General features: G+C 39.3%; 1 protein-coding gene across 3 annotated transcripts in view; it reads left to right on the forward strand.

Moving 5' to 3' along the window:
- EML2 (EMAP like 2) overlaps positions 1 to 15,870 on the forward strand; it is a 1,798,491-nt gene that overhangs the window by 742,761 nt on the left and 1,039,860 nt on the right. The window lies entirely within an intron of this gene.

Here is a 15,870-nt window from a genome sequence, read left to right on the forward strand (position 1 = left end):
CCCTCTCTCACTTGCTATCTCTCTGTCTCTGTCTCTCTCTCTCTCTCTCTCTGTATATGTATGCATATAAAATTATGTCTAACATAAATCTTACACACACACACACACATATATATATATATATATATATATATATATATATATATATATATATATATATATATAAACACGCTTAGACACACATATGTTTTTATACTTACTGGTGTCTTTTTGTTACAAAGTAAGGACCTTTTTATTTGTTTTGAATTATAATAACACCAACACTGCCTTTCCACAACAGTCTGACACCTGCTTATTTCCAAATAATACCTGCAGGCATCAAGCTGGGCTAATTAACTACAATGATCTCCAAGGACAGCTTGGGTCACTGGAGGTTATGAAATCACCATCCCTAGGTTACACAGGCAGCAGGAAATAGAATAGTCATTATCATTTCTCTAAGCTTATATAGTTCCCATCCAGACTTTGTGAGGGATTCACTTTTATATAATGCTTTCACAGCAAATCTGAAACTCCATGGTGTACAGAACAAAAAATATATCTGTATTGAGATTACAAGTACTCTAAGTATTCTCTTAAGATACCACACTGTTTGTCAGCAGCCCCTAGCTTCATTGTACTGCTCAACAAGTTATATAACTTATATGTGAAGACTTTGCTGTTTGCTTCCTAAAATTCACCAGAAGTGCTGTAAACAACTGTGTCATGGTGGTGTTAGGGCTGCTGCCTGTCTTTAAGTGTTTTTTTTGGTAGTGTGAAATAATGTCAGAAGAAATCCGTGTACCTCTCCCAGTCACTGTAAATGCTGGGATGGCTTGACACTTGATTTCTTCTCAGACACTCTGAATATCTGCCTTCTATTTCAGGTTTGTAAGCAATGACCCTTTATTATACTGCCTGCTCTTGCTTGTGTCTTTTCCCAGTTAGGGGTCGCCACAGCGGAACTCCGGTCCACTAATAATTGGCAGTTGATTTTTACATACTGGCTTGCCAGGCCTGACGCACAACCTTCAACAAAGGTATGCCCATTCACGCATGTCTGCATGCAGAAATGCTCTAGCTGAGAATTGAACCGGACAGCGTCTTACTGTGAAGTGACAACGTTACCGCAGCACCACCACCACGGGTATTATACTATTATACTGCCTGCTCTTATGATACTTAATTGCCTGACAGCAAGTAGGCTTTCCTGATTCTGTAAGTAAAGATTTGCTTTACTGGGGTTATTCGGTTAACAAACACAGTAAACAAATGAATTATATCTGCATGAATGAGGACACAATCGCTTGTGTGTGTGTGTGTGTGTGTGTGTGTGTGTGTGTGTGTGTGTGTGTGTGTGTGTATGTGTGTGTGTGTGAGCCCACTTCATTTTATTGAGTTCCACATTATAAGAATTAAAAATATGTTAAAATAGATATGTAGGTTTAGTACTAGAAAGGGTATTGTGTATATTGATAAGAAAATGGTGTTACATATTAATATAACAAATGGTAGAAATTTGGTAAATGTATATTAAAAGACACTGCATTATACAGCATTGAGGGGTTGGGAAGTTGGCCTAATGGTTATGGTGTTTGCCTTCCAAACACAAGGTGCAGGGTTTGAGTCTCACAAGGGATAACTGGCTAAGCTTAAAATGGCTCGCAAGAGCAGTTAGCTTAGTACTAATCTATAAACCTTCTAGGAATATTTAGATGAGGTTAATTGCATTGTACTGGCTGTACAGGCCAAAAAAGTTTGCAAGGTATAATCCCCTTTTTTCCACTGCTGTGTATTAATGGCTATTTTATGATTTCCCCTGTACTACCAGCAATTTCCCTCTCCATCTTCATTATTCATAGTTTGTAGCACACTCTCTTCTCAAACATAGCTTAGCCAGTACAAGGATCAGCGGATCCATTTCCCTTCCCACTAATGCATAGTTTTAAAGGGTCTATATCACATAATCAAAGTGTCAAAACTTCGAACATGAAAATATCAAACCCAAAACCTCAAAAACGGAATACTCAGAAGACTGAGAACAGCGATTTTTTTCCCAGGGAAAACCATTGCGTTTCCAGTACAAAATGCGAAACACAAGAACACTACAAACTGTTGCTAATGTGGGGGGGCTTCACCCCCACACCCCCCAATATACCAACTCTGAGATCGCACCACAGTGGAGGAAATAGCGAAGCTGCAGAAACGGACGACCAAATTCTTTCCCTGGAAAAGAATTCGAAGTTCTGCGGCTTCGTTATTTTTCAGTCTTCGGACTTCTGAGTTCCAGGTTTTGGCGTTTGAACTTATAAGCATTCAGACTTCTGATATACACCCATTTTTAAATACTATCCAAGTATAAGAGATCTTGTAGCTGAACTCATCCCTTAAGTAAATGTGTCTCTGGTAATCCTTTTGGGAGGGGACAATAATATGGTTAGTATACTGATTACAGACTCACCATGAGTTGAAGCGTGTGTGTGTGTGTGTGTGTGTGTGTGTGTGTGTGTGTGTGTGTGTGTGTGTGTGTGTGTGTGTGTATGAATGTCTTTTTCAAAGTACATTTTGCACTGAATGGTTTATAAGCACAATACAATATCATCTGTCCAAATGTTGATTATGGACCTGAAGGATTACATCTGAGAAGAAACATTACAGAATGTTATTGTGACAGAGGTTTTGATTGGCTTCCAAGTTTCTGCATTGGATTTAGGAGAGCTGAAGGTTGTGGTCTGTGGTACATCTATGTATTTCTTAATTTTTTAAAGCTTAGACTACATTCTTGCAGAAAGGTTTTGAGTCTTATTTGCAGGTATTAAAATTTACTGTCACTAAACTCAGACTCCTAATAAAAATGATTCATTTCCAACTTTTCTTCATGGACTTAATTTAATTGACATTTCATTTATTTATTTGCTAAATGGGTGAGTGAACTGATCCTTCCTGACCTTTCTTTTTATCCATTAACAAGACCACAAGGGCAACAATAAATACAACATATTTCTGGGCAATTCTTACCTGCTGGTGTTAAAATTCACTGTCACTAAAATGAGGCCCCCTATATAAATGATACATTCCTAATGTTTCTTCATGGGATTAATTTAATTTAATTTAAATTTATTTATTTGTTAAATGGCTAAGTGAACTGGTCCTTTTTGACTTGTTTCAGCCATGAATCAGACCACAAAGGCATGGAGAATCTCATACCTCTCAGCTTAACCAAATTCCTCGGTATTTCCCATTTTTGGGGGTGAAATAATAGGGTGCCATGCATTTCTGAGTGACCCCTTCAAATCCCAATTTTGTATTTTGCTTTATTTACTTGTTTTAGATACTGCTGACATCATCATGCACTGTTTGCATATCCTGCAATGGCATCAATGTGCACGGCATGAATGATAACATCAGCACCCTGAGTACTGCTGACATCATCATGCACTGTCTGCATATCCTGCAATGGCATCAGTGTGCACGGCATGAATGATAACATCGGTGTCCTGAGTGCTGTTGGAGGGACTCAGACAGAGTTACAGCTTAAAAATACAATCAAAGTGGACGTTGCGTGCAATTGGGCTCTTGAACTGTGAGAAGAGGGACTTGTACGAGCTCACATTTAGCACTTGGGACTCAGGTTATACCCAGATGGGTAGTGGCAAAACTGTAATACTCCATTTGCTGGATGAGAATGAAAATGCACTAGCATTCAATGTCCTTGATAGCAAATTTACATAAGCAGCAACACAGTATTGAGATGCTAAGCTTTAAATGTTATTCATAATAGCTTATATGTTAAGATAACTTATATGTAGTATCAGAGATTATTGTGACATTTAGAGAAAAGTGGGAAAATATTTTTTCTTGTAAAGTATCAATACATTTACCATTTTGAAGCCCCCCCCCCCCCACACACACACACACACACACACACACACACACACAGGCCAGAACTGCAACCCTATCAACTGATACTGTTCATAAAAAGTTTTTTTTATGCTTATTTGTGACATCGATCCAGAGGGGGATGCATATCTGGTACATGCAGATCCATTTTAAGAGATTCCCACCGACTTTGAGATGGTCCTTACATTGTTAAAGTGCAACCACAATATACAGCTGAATTTACTTTATCATACATTTACTATGTGCCCATGCATTAAAAACACTAAGAAAAGGAATCAGAAGTACTTAACTGTGTTGGCACACACACACACACACACACACACACACACACACACACACACACACACACACACACACACACACACACACACACACACACACACACACACACACACACACACACACACACACACACACACACACACGCTTTTGTAGACTTGTACTTTATACACACACACATACACTCAGAAACATATAAACACACACACACACACACACACATAAAGTGTGCGTGTGTGTGTGTATGTGTGTGTATATGTGTGTGTGTGTGTGTGTGTGTGTGTGTGTGTGTGTGTGTGTGTGTGTGTGTGTGTGTGTGTGTGTGTGTACGTGTGCAATATGTGTGCATACAGTGAATTGTTTATAATAAACAACATAGTATAGTTAAGCATTATTAATGTGTACATTCTAGTAAATGTTGTTCAATGATTTACTTGGTCACTGTCACACATTGGCTATGTGTTGCACATGCAAGCTTGGTCAATGTCTTTATGTCAGTATTTTTTTTCTTTGTATTACTTAGTACATTTAATAATTGTTATTATCTTTGCCAATGTAACCTAAGTTGTGGCTGAAAAGGGTCCTGGGACCAGTTCACTTTCCTGGTTACCAAAGTATAAATAAATATAGGTTCATAGGTTCATAGGTAAGTACTAGGCTATCTGCCCAAGGGCTTTTAAAAGCCTAGCCAGAATGTGTTGGCTTTTGCCATCCCCTTAGATTAGTTCCCTGTGCTTCTCTCCAGCAGAGCCATCAATTCCCTGCGCCACTGTCCAGCAGAGCCATCAGTTCCCTGCACCACTGTCCAGCAGAGCCATTAGTTCCCTGCACCACTGTCCAGCAGAGCCAGTGCAGTGATCCCCGTGGTAAATTTTCTGTTTCCCATCCACCCTTCAAGGTTTCTCTTGAAGCGTGTTAGTGAGGGGCTCTGCCTGATGTATATTGGAATCCTGTTCCAAAGCATGGGGAGTCTCTGGGATAGGAATCTATCCCTCCAGCATGTCCTATTTATCGTTGTAGTGAGGTTTATATCTCTAGAGCATGTGGCTCTCTGGGATTTGTTTTTTTTTTTAGGTAGAGCATGTCCATCAATTCTGGGTTGGACATGGCCTTGTATGTCAGGCAGAGATCACCTCTGAGTAAGCGGTATACAACTGAGTACAGCTGGAGTTTCTTGAATCGGGCTGCATAGGGCATCTCTTTGAGGCCAGTAATCCTCTTGGTGAGGTACTTTTGTGGCCTTTCCAGCTGTTGCAGGTGTCTTGTAAGCTACATCTTTTGTAATAGATGCAAACCCTTTTGTGATTAGGTGGACCACATAGAACGATTTTCTAACCACCTTGGCAATATGATTATCAAAGGAGAGATTACTATCTACTTGTCCCCAGATCCCTTATTACATTTTCTGTATTTAGGGGACTACCACCTATGTGGTACTTCGTGAGTATTTTGTTTTTTCCAAAGGGGATGACTATGCACTTTTTGGCATTTAGCTTGAGGCCATGATTTTGACACCAGACCCATCTGAAGGGTGTCTGTATCAGCCGGAGAATCAATTATGGCCCCTAGTTTGCAGTCATCTGTGAACTTGGTCAGCCATAGTCCTCCTATGCTTGCCTGTACCTCTGAGAAGTATATACCAAACAGGAGGGGTCCTAGGACTGAGCCCTGGGGGACACCACTTATAACCAGTTTAGAGTTGGACATAGACCCTGCAACTCTCACCATGTGGGTTCTATCCATGTGCCAGTTGGCAACCCATCTCGTGATATAGGGGTTTATGTTCAAGCTGATGAGCTTGTCTATAATACTAGAATGGGGAATGGTGTCGAAAGCCTTTGCGAGGTCTAGGTAGGCTGCGTGGACCTCCTTACCCTCGTCTAATGCCTTGGTAACCATCTGAAAGAAGTCCACCAGGTTTAGGATGCATGAGCTGCCCTTAACAAAACCAAACTGGGTAGGGTCCAAGGTTTGGAGGTTCCCAATGTCTCTGTTAATGAGTTCCATGATGATGCATTCCATAGCCTTGCAGACCAGGCTAGTCAGGCTTATAGGGCGATAGTGTCTGTTGTGGCTCCACCTTTGTGGAGCAGGATAACTGTTGCTGTGCGCCACTCTATGGGTATGTAGCCTGTAGAGAGGCTGAGTTTGAACAGTGTGTTTAGGTGAGGGGTTAATTCATTTTGGAGCTCTTGTAAGACACAGCCTGGGACCCCGTCCGGTCCCACTGAAGCTGTGTTTTTGGCTTTGGATAGGGCTGTTTTAACCTGTGCATTGGTGATTGATGGGGCCCTACATTCTTCTGGTATGCTTATGGGCCCTTTAGGGGATGACGGGGGGGGGGGGGTAAGTTTGCACTAAACCTGTCTGCCAGAATGTTTGCAATATATGAACTAGAAAAAAGGAGGGCGAACATGACAGAAATAATTAAGGAACTAGTAAAGCACATTTTAATTCTGCATCATTCATGACAGAGAAAAAAAAATCTTCCTACTGAACACACTGGGAAGTAGCAGACAGACCTTAGTCTGGAGTCCTACTATTTGTCACTTGTAAATGTACAGAAGGATCATGCTGCAGTGAAAGTTTTCATACCTCAGCATGAGAGTGTAGGGGGTTGTCAAATCTTTTAGGACTACAAAAGACTTCTCTTACAAAAATCTGTTATATATCTACTTTCTTTTGCTGCAAGTAGCTAACAGCTATTTATAGCACAGAACAAGCTCTGACAGACACATAAATGAGGCTCAGTCAGGTAAACAGAAGCAGCTCTGTTACAGAAGGTGTGTTTAGATGACAGTGCTTCACAGTCCTCCCATTCAATCTTAATGGCATGAGAAAACAGCACCACTTCCTTATGTCTATCATGAATCATATAAAGAGAACTTGAAATGTATTCTGGGAAGAAGGAATGAAAGCAAGAAAACAAGATCACATTACCAAGGCAGACCCCATCATCCACCATTTTGAGAGAAACACATTAAAATTGTAAAATAAGCATTTGGAGTGATTTTGAGGCATTAAAATAACTCAAAAACAAAGATTCAATGAAAAAAATATCTTTTTTGAGTTCTAAGGTGGAGTTTTCAACACTGTGGAGTGTAGGATGGAGTAAGGTGGAGCTTGCAGCATCCTCTCTCTGGTCGTAGCTTTGTTTATTTTAAAGCATTTATTTGGGAGTAAACTAGCATTGACCATGAACATTCCGTTGATACAATATATGTTTTTTAATACCTTTTTCCAAAATTGTTTTAGTATTAATGGTGCTCAGATGTGAGTGTTTTAAAGGTAAAGTGTATTTCAATTGTCATGTTTTTTGAATGGTAAACATGGAACAGCAGCATAGCTTAATGTTCCTTACAGTATTTTTTCATGTCTTCTGTCTGTCTCAGACATCAGGTCAGGAGGAGGACAGCTTCAAAAGTGTGTGTGTGTGTGTGTGTGTGTGTGTGTGTGTGTGTGTGTGTGTGTGTGTGTGTGTGTGTGTGTGTGTGTGTGTGTGTGTGTGTTTGTGGGGTGGGGGGCATATTCAAAAAATTGTGTGAGATGGTAAACCAAACCTGAAAATAGGAACGTTTTACGTCCAGTAATGGACACTAGTGAAGGGTAAATCAAGACAGAAAATAGGTATGTACCTCGAGAATGGGTACAGTTGAGAGGTGTGACAGGGTTGGTGGAGGTCTACATATGAAAGCTGAAATGGCCGTGTCAGGCAGATTAAATTAGGTTTGAATGGCTGCATTACGCACTTTGTCACTCTAGTAGGAAATGAAGCAGGGTACCAGTGGAGATTATAGAACTTGGGACATCAACATCTGTCTTTTAAGTTACCATTGGATAGAATGGAATAAAACTATCAACGAGAGGTGGGAAACTGCAAAGGGATGTTAAGTGTCATTGTGACCTGTTTCTCTCGGAGTAATCGAGTGCTGCTCCTGACAGTAGGTTGGCTGTTGATTGTAACATATTGATGTATTTTATGTAGGAATATTTTTTCATTTAATATTGTCTTCTTGTTGCACGCAGACTGATAATAGAACAATTTTATTCAATCACTATTTTAAAGAGAACTTCAGTGAATCAAAATATGAAGTAAAAATAAAGGGATCATGCTTCTGGGATAAAAGCTGGTCCTAGGATGAAGGATTCAATTTTTCCACCGCCCCTTAGATCCTAACATGCTTGATGCATTGCTTCTTATTAACGTTGTCCATGCTGACTCCTATGCCCTATGCCTTTTTGAAATCTGATTTCTAAGAGTGTGACAAATGGTGATATGTGCAGTGGTACTATAATTACTTAATAATACAAATGTTTTTGCATTTTTTCATTAATATTCAGTTAATGATTTAAAATTACATTTAAAAGGCAGTGTAGTATGTAGGTTGTTACAATGATTTGTAATGGATCACTGCTTGCTTAGCATGCTTTTCATTTTTCTGGTCATAGAAGGATAGTCAAATTATGTTTTAAGGTAACCCTTACCCTGCTTGCCACAATACTCTTGTGTGAGTAGGGTTACTGACTCCAGTCTTTCACCAAAATGTAGCCTGCTTTTCCCCTACCTTGACACCCACTAGTATTGTTGTCCAGCTTCTCTTTTTTGGCAGCTGCTGCCTCAAGCTTTATGAAAGTATTTGGAATGCTGCAATTCTTGAAGAGGTGGTCACAAATCTGATTAGATGACTAGTTAGGTGGGTCATGCACTTAAATACATTTTGGTATAGTTTACAATTGAACTACCCACGGAGATATCCCATTTGTGAAAAAGAGCCCTGGTACATTGTGCAATGTTTACAGCACAGCACATTCACATGGATGCAGATTTGCAGAATATAGCCGACTGGAAGAGTTGTTCAGCACAGCTATATAGATACAGGTCCCTGCTTAACTATTCATAAGCATTCCTATGCAGATGGTTTATTTAGCATGTAAAGTGGTGATGATGATGTGTGTGCATTAATAATCCAGTGGCATGGGCCACACTGGTGTGCATGCCTTTTGTACCTGTCCTCATGCTGCACAGTATTCTTTGCAAGGAAGTCCCTGGTAGTTCATTGGTGCTTCCCCAATGTACTCTGTTACTGTAGTAATGAGTATGTGTAATAATTTTATTTTTATAACAGAAAATTACATTTTAATTTTATACAAGTTCAAATATAAAGCACTATTGTTCTGGTTATATTTTGTGTTATTTAATATTTGCCTGTTTTTCAGTTTGTGTTTGAATGCTATTATTTCACAGTTCCATTGGAGTGACTGGGGTTACATAATTATGCATGTAAATTTTATGTTAATCAGCATCCAGATTTTTGGCCAGTTGTAGCTATTTTTCATGGGGCTTTGTCCAGATTTTTAACGATTCCAAGTTGAGAGGTATGATGGAGAGATATAATATATTTATCGACAATTTAATGCAGCCATTCAAGTTTTTTAGGAGGTGGGGGAAAATGGAATAGCTGAAGAATGCCCACAAAGACATTGGAAGAACATGCAAAAGTCTGCTGAGGCAATAACTAGAGTTTATGTCTGAACTCCAGACAGTGGAGTTTCTAGAAAGCAATTTTAGCACTAAGCCACCCTTATGCTGCCCATTATGGATGAAATATAACACATACAGATTATTTGTGGTAAATGGCCACAACTAAGCATTTATTGCATTCACTGTAAAATATGCATCCAGTAAAATCAACTTCTACTCATTTACATGTGCACAGGATGGCAAACTAAGAACTTAACCTTTCCTCTGATCTGTTCCTTAGGCTGATTTGAATCCAAAACTGATCATCATCCATTAACTCATCTTCCTGAGGAATTGTACCATGAATTATGCCCAAAGAGACTGTCTTATGCATTAATCATTTAGCTCTGCTGGACTGCAAATCCAGAGGACTGTTATTGTCTCTTGCTTAATTCCCTCTCCAATATTCCACTAGTCCTTTCTGTTTCTTCTAGACCCCAAGACTCATGTGACAACCTAACCTAACCTCCTAACTGCTACCACTTTGTGAAGAAAACAAAATACCAAAACCAACATGGGAAATTAAACTTCCTAATGTGATCACAAAAAGGTCATTAAGATATTCACCTCTCTTTATGCTCACTATTTTTACAAGGGTGGTTGGTCAATACTTAGTTACCATTGTAAAAAGATGACTTAAAGTAGTACAAAGTTAGTTAACTCATGAATTTTCCACTACTAGAATACTTGTCAATGGCCCTTGTTAACCATCTTTTGTTGTTATTCAGCCCCTTTGGGCAACTGTTTGATTATTTAATACACCTAATAGGAGCTCTCTATCCAAGTTCTCTCTAGGTACCTGACCCTGAAGCAAAGTTCACTCCTCTTCAGTTCCTGGGAGGACATTGCTTGCCAATTTGGTCAGACTCTCCACCCCTTAGAGAATGAGGTGAGGATGGCAACATAGATGGATCAGTAAACTGAGAGCTTTGTCCTTTGACTTATCTGTTGCTTCCCAGTACAGATGAGTATAACATCTGTAAAACTGCTGCAGCTACAGAATTGTATGAATCAGCCTCCCAATCTACTATAGCCTTACTCAGGAACAAGAAGACCCCAGGATACATACAACATCTCTAACCGGAAGTAGCTGCTCCCCATTTACCTAGAAAAGGCAATCCAGTCTATTCTGGAAGAGAATCACAACTTCTTTTTGACATATGTTCTCTTGGTGAAGCCGAAGAATCCGATCTCTGTATCACGGAAGCACACCCATCTGATTTCAGTTCTCAGAACTGAGACCACTACTACTGCTTGCCATTCCAGACTTACTGTCCCAGCCTTCCCCACAACATAGAGAAATATGCTAACCATGACACCCCAGCAAAGTCTAGTGTCCTCATCATTTCTGTATGGACCTCATCCATTCCTAAAGATTTGCCATACAGGAGATATTCAATCACTCCAAGTGGATGGATTCAGTTCCATATGATCTCGGAACAGTACTCCTCAGTGGAGGGGACGTCACTGGATTCAGGAATTCTTCAAAATGTTCATTTTAGCCTCTCAACAATGTTTCCTAGTGAAGGTCAACATTTCTCCAATCTTGCTGAAAGCAACCTAGATAACATCTCACCTTTTTTTTCACAAATCATGGAATGAATTAAAACACATTGAGGGCACACAAAAGTCATTCATCATGGCCTTACCAAGTTCCTGGCACCTCAGACCTTCACTTCAGTGATTATCACAGCTGCTGCCTTTCTGGCTTGTCAATGCCTATCATTCAAATCCCCTAGAACTGCATGGAAGGTTTGTTTCTTTAAACTGTGAGCTTCCCCCCACCTATGGTATCCATAAACAGGTTTTCGGATTAATGCCATAATAAATGCCTCCCACCTCTTGGCCATAGTTCATTGGCACTGCCTCACCTATTTATGCATGTACAGGGTTAATTCAGGCTCCACATTCCCAGCCCCTCTGGTTATATGGGAGAAACCATAAAGTTTCATATTGTACTCTTGTGTATATACATTCTGAAATATATTTTAAGCAAATGTTTCCTTTTATCGCATAATTCTGTATATGTTTTCTTTAACTTGTTAAGTTGTAGTTAGTGGAGCTTTTCTCCTCGGGCCTCCACTGAAAATGGACATGTATCCAGTTGGACTAGCCCGGTTAACAAATGTAAAATAAAATAAATAAAAATAAATAAAATAAATTCCCTCAGAAAAGGAACAGTTATGAGTGTTTAGGATACTCTCACTACATATTTGGGATTTCTGAGTATGTCTAATTACCTCGGCAGTCTGTCCCAACTCCCTACCAAATGATGACCAGCTGACAGATTGTCAACTGTTTTGACCAAGGAGTCCAGAGCATATGACCTCAGGTGAATTAAGGTAACTCAAAAGTCATTCATTGAATTTGGCCCAGGATGTTCCAATACAAAGAGCACTTATTGACATCCTTGTGTTTTAACATGATATTTGATATAGACAGCCCAAGACTATCACAGATTTCTAACAGCAGTTCAGCACTGGGTTCATATCAGGTAAGCCATTCTCCCCAATCACTTTTCTCCATGGGTCTCCATCAATCCCCACACAGACATTGAAATCTTTCAGTAGAACATTAGAATCTGCAAATGGTGCCTTATTAAGCACTGCATTTGTGGACTGTAAGAAGATCAAATATGCTAGAAGCTGCATATGTATAAACAATGGACAGAGTTGTCCTTTCTGCAACTTGTGGTGGTATTTAGGTGACCATTGCCAACATAAAGGCACCTAGCTGCGGAGTTGTCCTTATCCCCACATTTACCTGGACTGGTCCTAATGGTTATTTTCAGACCTAGAGAGAAACCATCCTCACTTTTGAAATTTGGTTGCAGAGCCCATTCCATTTCAAGTGGTAAGACCAGTTAAATCTGTCTGGTAGTTTTTAACCTCCTGCAAAAGCTCTAATTTCATATCCACCAGTATGTTGACATTATTTGCCCGAAAATCCAGTTTCTTTTACTATTGTCTAATCTGCCTGAATCCTCCCCATTCCTGCATCCCACTTAATTATGTATCACAAATTATCCCTGTCCTTCACCTTGTGAGTGCTGAGCCTACATGGCAGTACTACTCAGTTTTTGTTCTGGGACAAGCTTGGCTAGGCTGCATGGGTCACCTAGCCACTGATGCTCACACTGCATGGGTGACAGCTGAAGTCATCCATTACAGTAGTGTTGTTTATATTAATGTTTTTGGTACCCAAAGGGAACAAGTCAAGCTCATTTTCTGACTGAGATAGTGCATTATAACACACAAATACATATTCTTATCCTCAGTGTTGATTATAATATGCTAAATTTCAAATGTGCTTGGCACTGGTTGCAAGTGAGATGTGATACATTATATAACAATGTAATGAGCCAACAGAGCAAATCAAGTCTGTACAGTCTACCAGAATGTTACAGGTGCCTTCCCACATTTTCATCTTAGCACCTAATAAATACCTTAACTGTCTGGATTTCTACTTCCAATTCTAATAACTGGATCCACTTGCAAACTACTGTCCTCTAGAAAAGTACTTTCCATATCTACACTAAACTGTGTTCCTTTGAAAAGATGGCAATAATACCCTTCCCTGTCCAATTATTCTTTTGCTATGTCAGCATATCATTCCTTCTGCTCAGTAACACACACACACACACACACACACACACACACACACACACACACACACAGATATATATATATATATATATATATATATATATATATATATATATATATATATATATATTCCATTATTACATCCCCTTTTAGTCATCTTTTTAAGTTAATAATGTTTAACTCTTGGGATTCATATTATTTCAAGAAGATCAGCCTTTTAACAGTCTATTAGATGCACCAGAGGTTGCAAGCTTCTGAATAACTGTTTGCTTCCAAATAACTATACCTAAGTCTGCAAGTGTTGAATAACTACAGCTGAATGCGCATGCTGCTGAGTCACTGTAAGTTACCAAATTGTCAATGTGCTGAGTCACTGTAAGCTACCAAATACCTGCATCAGATTGTAAAGCTGAGGAGCCAAATAACTGCAGATGAGTGTGCAAGATGCTGAATTAACCTTTGTTTAATAACTGCACCTGACTGTCCAGAATAATTACAACTGAAAGTGCAAGCAGCCAAGTAACTAATGGCACATGAGTGTACAGAATAACTACAACTGAAAGTGCAAGCAGCTGAGTGACTGCACTTGAGTGTACAGAATAACTACAGCTGAGTTTGCAGGCTCCTGAGTCATTGCTATTTACTAGATAACTGCACCTCACATTAGCTGTCAGATAACTGCAGCTGAATAAGCAAGCTGCTGAGTTACTCAGTTTGCAGAATCTATTTTTCCCAATATGGATCAACTTTGGATGTAATCATATTTAAGAATGAGATGCAGGAGGAATCACCCTGCAAAAAATAACCTTTTGTCCTTGTACATCATGACATCTCTTCCCCACCCCATGCTAGTCACCTTTCTGTGTACCTCCAGTATTGTGACTTTCACTTTCCTATAAACTCTTTGGAAGTGCATCACGTACTCTAGCTGTCACCTTAGTAATGCCTGATGAATGGCCTTTGTTACCTACATTTTCCTGATTCCACTCCCTAAATATATCTCATTCATCTGACTTCTTTTTGTTATAGCTACATATCCTTGAAGGTTATGAGATCATCTTTTGAGTGAAAGATAAATGCTGTGATTCATTTAACTGCAGTATGCTGTATTGTACAAGCTGACAGCGCACTTACATGGGAGTTTTTTTTCCATTTTCTCCACTATATAGTGTGACTATAGAAGTGGTATATATAATTTAGGAAGTGTGGAGCCAAGCCTCCCACAAGGGCAGGTGCAGAAGAGGCTGTTCCTCTTGCAAAAAAAGAAGAAAAAAAAAGAGGTTTTGTGTTTTTATGATTATGTTTTTCAGACAAGTGTAACTCAATTTTTGTTGATTCAATAAAACACAGAGAAACACTTTTCTTCACTGCCACAATTTCACATTGTACCTTGTAGTTTACATTTTCTGTAATGACAACCCAAAAGTCCTTCTCCTGTACAAGTGTTTTCATGATGATTCCTATAGTTGTGTATTCTATCTTATCCCACCCTTAGCTGTCAGTTGTCATTCCCCAGGTGCAACAATCTTACACAGGGAAAGAATGAGCTGAATCTCCCACCTCATAAATCATGTCTTCAGTCTTCTAAGGTCCTTATTCATGCTTGCACCTTTATCCATCATCAACCCCAGCACTGGTGTCATTTGGAGATACATTGTTCCACTTTTTCATCTCCTGATGAAGTCTTGACAATTAGAAGATGAAAGCAGTTAATATGTTGCGGCTCCACTGGTTCCTCAAAGGAGTGTTTGATTGATAGCTTATAATGCAAAATATACAAATAAATCAAAGGTTAACAAACTCAGACTTGGGAAAGGATAATCCACCTTTGTCAGAATTATAATACTGCAAGGAAATGGACCAGATTTTAAAAGACATGTTCTTGGTGTAAGTGACTTTTTACAGTGTAAACCTGCTTTACAGATAGGCCGTAAACCAGAGTAAATCACACCAAGAGCAGGTCTTTTAACATCTGGACTAATCTGAGTTCTAATAAGCACAGTTAAAACAAGTTCATTTGTACTCCTGGACTGTGTGGCTTCAATTTGCTTTAAACAGAGTGACATGACATTATCTATAGCAGAATATCATTAAGAACAGTATTTGATGCAACCTTGGGAGATGATTATTTGCACATAGCAAGTAATCTATCATTGTAAAGCCAAATCAAAACCGAGGAGAAATCAGTTTGCAGTATAATTGCAATCAGTTCTGATGATTTATGAGTAGCTGTAAATACCAACCCATCAGTGTAAGTGGTAATGTTTAAATGTGACTAGTCCAGCAGAGGACTGTTAACAGAAAGAGAAGACAGACGAGGGCCCAATACAGAGCCTTGGGAACACAAAAGTGAGGTAACGTTAGACTTGACCACTGTAAACCAATTTGCTTGACATTTTCCCTGCAATGTCATTGGTCATTGAAAGAATTATGAAATTCTTCCAGAAAAGCACATGACCTGTTTATTCTTGAAGCACACAAATACAGTTTTGTAAAGGGTAGAGCGTGTCTATTGAATCTTGTCCCATTGTTTGAGGAAGTAAATACTAGATGACTGGAGGACTGATAGTATGTTTTGCTGCTTAC

The sequence above is a fragment of the Protopterus annectens genome, chromosome 1.part0, assembly GCF_019279795.1.
Source record: "Protopterus annectens isolate FY-2018-M chromosome 1.part0, PAN1.0, whole genome shotgun sequence".
Taxonomy (NCBI): Eukaryota; Metazoa; Chordata; order Ceratodontiformes; family Protopteridae; genus Protopterus; species Protopterus annectens.